This window comes from Pteropus vampyrus, unplaced genomic scaffold, assembly GCF_000151845.1.
Source record: "Pteropus vampyrus isolate Shadow unplaced genomic scaffold, Pvam_2.0 Scaffold162, whole genome shotgun sequence".
Lineage (NCBI taxonomy): Eukaryota > Metazoa > Chordata > Mammalia > Chiroptera > Pteropodidae > Pteropus > Pteropus vampyrus.
Window position 1 is genome coordinate 1,391,825 of NW_011888943.1, and position 7,548 is coordinate 1,399,372.

The window sequence follows — 7,548 nt, forward strand, 5'->3', positions numbered from 1 at the left end:
CCAATACTGTGTCTGAGAGGTAGCTTCTCATTGTATGATCTCAGATAACAGAGTCCAATGGTTTCTACTTTTCAAAGGCTCAAATTGATGGATAAGGATCTCAGAAATAATTTCTGCTGATCCCCGTCAGAACAAAGAAAACCTATAGAGCTTTTTGGTTTTTTCTTCTTCTTCTTCTTCTTCTTTTTTTTTCTTTCTTTTCTTTTTTTGAATGAAGACTCAAATCAAATTTACATATTTATTTGTGAGACATAATGTCAAGTCATCGAAGCCCCCACTTGGATGACACTAGTACTCGATGTCCAGGGAAGAGTGGAGGCCTGGGTCTTAGGGACTTTGAATGGGTCAGAGGTCCCTTGGTTGGAAGTCTAATATTTAGTCATTTAATGTAAGTCTACTAAAAAAAAAAAAGAAAAGAAAAGAAAAAAAAAAGACCGGAGAAAGTAGACATTTTATGACTAAAAAAAGTCATCTAAATTCCATATATTTTGGAGATGACCTCTTTCAAGCTTTCTGGCTCTCTGATTTCACATTCCAAAGCCTAGCAATGAAAGAGGAAGGGCCATAATTTAAGGCCACAGTATAAGCACAGTTGATTTCAAAGAACAATAAATTGCCATCAGAAATCAATACATTATTTTCCAAAGCTTGTCTGGGGAGAATCATTTCATCTTCACAGACATAGTGAATGCTTGCCAGATTTATGGTTGTTTGCTGGGGGTTTATACAGCATCATATTTCCAACGGAACCCGTAAGGAAGGGATTGCTTATCCAGCCTCCCTTGCAGACGCCTAGAGTTACAATGGAACAATCTTTTCCCCGTGCCATTAATTGGCCAATCAAAGAAAAGATTCCTGTGATAGTTCATGTTGGTGTTCGCTTCCCAGTGCTTGGCTTTGCAAATAGGGGTCCACATTAGATAAATTAACTTTATTAATGCAGATAATATTAAAAACATAGATGGTTCTAACATAGATGGTTCTACCTAATGTCATCTATACTTAGCTTTGTATACATTAAGGAAAATTTAAGATGTATGAGGACACTGAAAATATATAAATATGATAGTAGCCGCAGAATGTAACAAACCCGAAATTATAATTTAAACGTAGCAGGAAAGCAGAATTTGAAGCTTTTGGATTCAAGACAGATAGTTTGAAGGAGAAGTGTACTAAACATTGAAATCCCTCCCCACCCCGAAAATCCTTATTTAAAGGTTTTAGGAACTTTAGGTACACAATGAAAACTGATTTATACACTAATTTGGCATACAGAATCATCTGACACTAGGTAGGCTAATGTTTACTTGTGCTTTCTAGTTAGAGAGAATTAGCTATGCTACGTAAAGAATTTTGCCAAGGAACATCTTATCTATTTGTTAAAGTACTTGACTGTACAGAAATTACATTTCATTGCAATTGTTTTGTGATTGACCTAAACTCCAATTAGTCCAAAATTGTGATGTTTGTTCATATTTCACTTTATGCCATGAGAGCATCTAGTTCAAATTTTAAATATAACGTTTCTTTATAATAAACTGTTTTTATAAAATTAGATTCTTTTCTTCTTTTAAAGATCTATCTTTTAATTTTTATACCATAAATAATAATAAAATGTCATCAGTATATAATAAAAACAGTCACCTTTCTGAATAAACTTCACTGCTCGTATTATTTGTGTCCTGAAATAGAGCCATTTTATTAATTGAAATCATGAACTACCTTAGCTCTAAGTATGAATTAAGCAGAGCCAGTAAAATGTTAGCTGACCATTTCTTATCAAAGCTTAGATGTTTTCAAAGTCTAGCATTAGACAAAATCATCAATGTCCAAGGGTCTTGTTTCAGGTGAATGCATGGCAAGTGGCTTCTAAAATAGACTTTAATCAAAAACAAAAACATTCACAGGGTAACTTTCCTGTCAGAGGCCATTTTCCCATCGGAACGCAGAAAGAGGTGGGAACCGCTCCATCTGGGGCATAAAATCCCACTTTCTGGGCAGGCATCGAGGACAACGGGGATTTTCTTTATTATCCCAGGGACTTTGGCGGGGCTACCATGCCTTCCGATGAATAACCAGGAGGTATCTGGGGCAGCCTAGTCTCTCAGATCAGTCCGCGAAGGCCCTTATTTTTAGGTCGTTCACTTTTGAGAAGTCCTATCCCCAAACCGAGGAATAGGTAGAGGCAGTTGAATGGAAAACAACTTTACATTCTGTTTCTATTCACCTTAAAAGTACTGCTCTGTAAGGTAAGGTAATTTATTCACCAAATACATGTCGTTCTATGTCAGGCATTGTGCGTAGGCTTTGGACATATAGAAACTGACGTGATAGGCACAAATTCTTTGTCATCAGAAACCTTATGTTTTTGGGTGGGGATGCGGAACGACAATAGAAAAGTCTTCAATACAAAAATGGAGAGGTGTTAGTACTGTGACACACAAAGCAGGGTGAGGTGTTACAGTGATGGTGTTCAGACACCAGCTGTTTTAGTTGCGAAAGCAGAAAGCACTTAATTGTGTTTTGATGTGCTACCTTTTAAAGTGTTTCATCAAAAGGCAGATACGTTTTGGATGATGGTTGTACTTGTCAGAGTTCTCTAGAAAAACTGAACCAGTGAGATATAGATACAGAAACAGAAACAAATGCAGATACAGATTAGATAGAAATAGAGATAGAGAGAGAGAGAGAGATAGAGATAGAGATAGACAGAGATAAGAAATTAAAGATAGCAATTTGTTCATGTCCTTATGGAGGCTGAGAAAGAAGTCCCATAATCTGCTGTCTGAAAGCGGGAGAACCAAGAAAGCCAGTGGTATAATTCAGTCCAAGTTCAAAGGCCTAAGAATCAAGGGGCTACTGGTCTAAGCCCTGGAGTCTGAAAGCCTGAACACCAGAAGCACTGATGTCCAAGGGCCGGAAAAGACAGGCATTCCAGCTCAAGAAGAGAGAGTGTTTGCCATTTCATTCCATTCAGGCCCCAACCTGTGGGTCGATCCCCCTACCCCCACTGGTGAAGGCGATCTCCTTACCCACTCCACAGAATCAAAGGCTCAGCCCTTCTAGAAACGCCCTCCCAGGTGCACCCACGAATCATATTTTACTGGCTACCTGGGCATCCCCTAGTCTAGTCCCAGTCGACACATAGAATTAACCAGCACAATGGGACCAGCGCTAATCTTTATTTCAGCTTGTTAATCACAACGATATGTGGATAAAGTTTGGTTATTTTTAATAATCTGACTTTAGAAGGCCCACGAGTTTGAAGCTTGAATGTGTACACTTTTGCCATTTTGTTTGAAGAAGAATAGGTTTCATCAGTCACACGTTAGACAGGGAAGAACGGATGCCTGGCTCTGTCCTCAGACGTGTGGCGGGGGTCCCGTGAGAAGTAGGGTACTTATGACACACACATCACTCCTGGAGTCACGCGGTCTCCTTCAATCGGCAGCATTCCTGTGGATTTCAAAGGGGGTCTGTGAAGACGAGGCTGCATACACACTGCTCCCTCAGAGCCTAGGAGATCCCACCTCAGCTGTCTCTCTCCTTAAATATGCACTTTTAGCCAAGTCTTTCAAACAATATATTGTCAATAATTTAGTAAATGATCTCCAATGTCTTAAAACTTTTACAGGTCTTTGTTTTTGCAACCTGGTAATGTTTCATATCCTGGGTGCTACCACACACCAAACATATTTATTATACAGCCAAGTACTCACACAAACGGAGCTTCCCCAGAAAAGAGGGACAAAGGACAAGTGTCTATGGGAAAATATTTACAAAATAAAAATATTTTAAGGGGAAAACCTCGTTGCAGGGAGAATGGAAGCGATGTCCAGCTTGGAGAGATGCCTCACTTAGAAGGCAACATCGAGTGACCTTCATTTCATTCACTTGGTGTGTGATGAGATCTTGTGTTGAATGGATGCCTTCCTGATTTATGGTGACACACGGGATAGCCCTGAAAACAGGTTTTAAAAGTTCTTCTGGTCAGCAGGAGTTCACAAACACCTGCTTTAACTACAGCTCTTGTGCAGGATCATCAGAGAAATACATGGAGAGGTGTGGAACGTTGGTACGTCACTTTTTATAATGAATATTTCATAATACATCATTTACTCTTATGAGAGAAAATTTATAGGTACTATAACCTACTTACCATATCATTTTAAAATGTAATGTCCTAATCGTAATATAAGTGAGAAAAGAAAACTACTGTGATTTATAACAATTACATAATGTATATTTCGATACAGGAATGTTTAGGCTTGGCCATGCTGGAAGACAAATAATAATAGTCAAATGTTTGTATTGACATATACAGTTGGCTATTTATACACACCTACACAACTAATACAGGTGTACTATGTGGGTTATTAGGAAAATATTGAGATTTTCCAAAATGTCGAATTAATGCCTTGGTAAAGATATTAAGCAAAGTAAAGGCTTACGTGAATTTGCACAGAGATTGCGCCCTGGAAAAATGAGCATTTAAAACTGTGAACAAGATAATTGAGGTTTGTATGTGAAGTGCAGTTAGAATCGAGGCTCGGGAGATTATGAACAAATTTGTCACCTACATGGACATCCGCGAGGACATTTCAGAGTCATTCAGAATACAGGAGCAACCTTCACAGTTCATTTCCAAATGATGCCGCTTTACTTTAGATTTTTCGATTCTAATTTTGGTTGTAGAATTTTCTGATTTTAATGTCGCACAGAGGCCGTTGCTTTGGAGCCAGATCACCTGAGCTCTGCCATTTAACGGTGTTCGTCTGGCTAGTTACCCCTTTATGCCTCTGCTTCTTCACGTGTCGAATACAGATAATAGTAACACCTTTTTCACGCAATTGCTGTGAGGACCGGGTGAGCTTTATTGTCTGGGAAGTGTTTAGAACAACGCTCAGCACATAGTAAAGATACAAGGGTCATGTAAAAGAGATGGATGGAAGAAAATCATAGACCTTAAATCATGTGTCAACTCTGTAAGTAACAGAGAAAGGAGAGAAATGTCATATGAAGGCATATGCATGACACACATATACATACGCACACATGACTGAAATATATAATATGCATTTTTAACCAAGAGGTGATGGGCTGTTTTGGAAAGAGTAATGACATGGGAATCAGAAGATCTGAGTTTTAGATTCCTCATCTGGGAAATTAAATGATTATAGTACACGAACAATAATAATGATAATAATGGCGATGGTGGTGATGGTGATGGTGATGATATAATATGGATTGAACTTGACCATGTGCTGGGCACTTTGCTGAGAGACACTCACATCACCTTCTTACACTAACACTGTAGAGACTGTTGCAAGTTTACATTTACTGCTTATCTTCTTCGAGATTTAATTGAGACCGTTATCACGCTTTTTTGGCTTAGGGCTTTGGAGTTCAGGCTTAACCTGTCAGCACCTAAACGGGGATCACTCCCTCTCTTGAGATCTGACTCCAGTTTCTAGTCCCGTCTGGACTCCATTTCGCTCACCACATCCAGCCAAGTCTTGTAATGAGGTATCTTACCTGATGCGATTTTGAAACAAATATGTAAATGGTGAGAAAAAGGATGCTTGAGGCCATAGCATCTGTTCGAATGCCCCCAATGATACTTGCACACCCAGTCGAGTCCTGACTTTCTCCTTTCCCCGTGACGGTTAGTGAATAGGATGATTCAGAGATCTGGTTTGAATCTATTCTTTCGTATTTAAGCAGAACTATACAGCCAATAGATAACATTGCAAACTGCTGCATAATTTCATGAATTGGGAGTGGCATAATGGAAACTATTTAGTACACATTTGAAAAGATTTGTGGAAAGCATCTACGGTGTGTTGGATAACTGTTTGATTGTGATGGTAATACAGGAGATGGAGCTTTATGTAAGTGAGGTGTTTGGTATTTCAAACTCTTTAGAAAGAATTTTCACCATCTAGTCAACATAATTTAGGAGTATTCAGACATAGGGTATAGAAAGGATGCGTGTGGCAAAAACACACCCTAATGGGATGAATGATGAATCAGAGTGAGAAATGCAGTGATCTTTATTGTCAGATAAAAGCCCAGGATTGTCACTCATTTCGTTAAGCAAAAATACAGCGTGAGAAGAATATCGTCTGTAATTATTCTGTTTTCTCCCAAGGATGATTCAAGTGATGCAGCACCTATATAGACTCACTTGGGTGAGAGTAAAGTCTTCTAGTTTACGCGTCCTAAGAAAATCACGTCTTCACGGTATAATATTGAATATCGTGAGCTCTCCCGTGTATGCATGCCTTTTTCCTCTCTCCTCGTGGCCCGAATCTGCAATCTATAGAACTAATTCCTGCCCTTTACCTTAGCTAGCATTTCCTTCTTATATATGACAGTTGTGACTAATAAGTTTTACTTTCAAATTGGAGAAGTTAGCACACGAAAGAAATTTCAGAAAGTTTTAGCCATCTAACGAATGAACTGGAATTCTCTGAAAAGTTATTGATGGAAAAGGTACAGCTGTTTAGATATTGGAAGACAGAATTTTCGCTGAACCATAAACACTTTTTTATTGGAATTGGAGGGAGCGAATGCGAAGTTCAGATCCCAATCTGGCAGAGAGTATTTGGGATAATAAATGTGAAAGAATTTGAAAATGAATTTGCATTTATAAGTGCCATTCGATGTAATGAGCCATTATTATCATCATTATTATGAGAAGCCCACATTTCCAATCTGGAACTTATGTGTTTTCAACAACCAGTTTTTTTTCTTTTCCCGTTCAGAATCTACACAGTCTGTGTATATCATCATGAGGAATTTGAAAAATTCCTGTAGAATGCAGTTGTCTCATGTGATATTTATAAAACTTCACAAGGTTTTAACTAGAATTAAACTACTCTCACACACACACACCCCCTTTAAAACTTTCCTCTCTTGAATATCTTGCATTTTTTCAACAGACATTTAATGAATGCATGCATTTAGTAGATAGGTTTACTGAATGTGCTTCAGCACATACGTTTAAACAATCAATATTAAACAACTCCATTACACAAGCGACACAGACTCATTTAAGAAAATTTGGACAACTGAAAAATCTCGAAGGGGTGAATCATTCCCAATCCCACGCCTCGAAGACAGGCACTGACGAGATGTTGGGCCTCCTCCTGACTTGGGGTCATCTGTGTCGCTCTGTCCATTTTGTATTTTGTACAAAACAGGATTGCATTATGCATACCGTCTTATTGCCTGTCTTTGTATTCACTTATTACTGTTAGCATTTCCACAAACCAGCGAATCGTCTTCTACAGCGTGATTTTGAACAAGCACGTCTAACTCATCACACGGCTGTACCGTACATTCCCTACCCTCACTTAACTGGGCGTGAAGGTTGTTCAGTTTCTGCGCTGTATAAATAACTGCATGGTCGCCCCCGTGAAGACAAGTTTGAGCGCATCTCTATTTCCTTAGGATACGTGTTTAGCAGTTTCATTTCCAGAAAGAAAGGAATGAATGTTTTGAGGGTTTTAACACAGATCAGCAAATCACCCCTGAGAAAGTTGG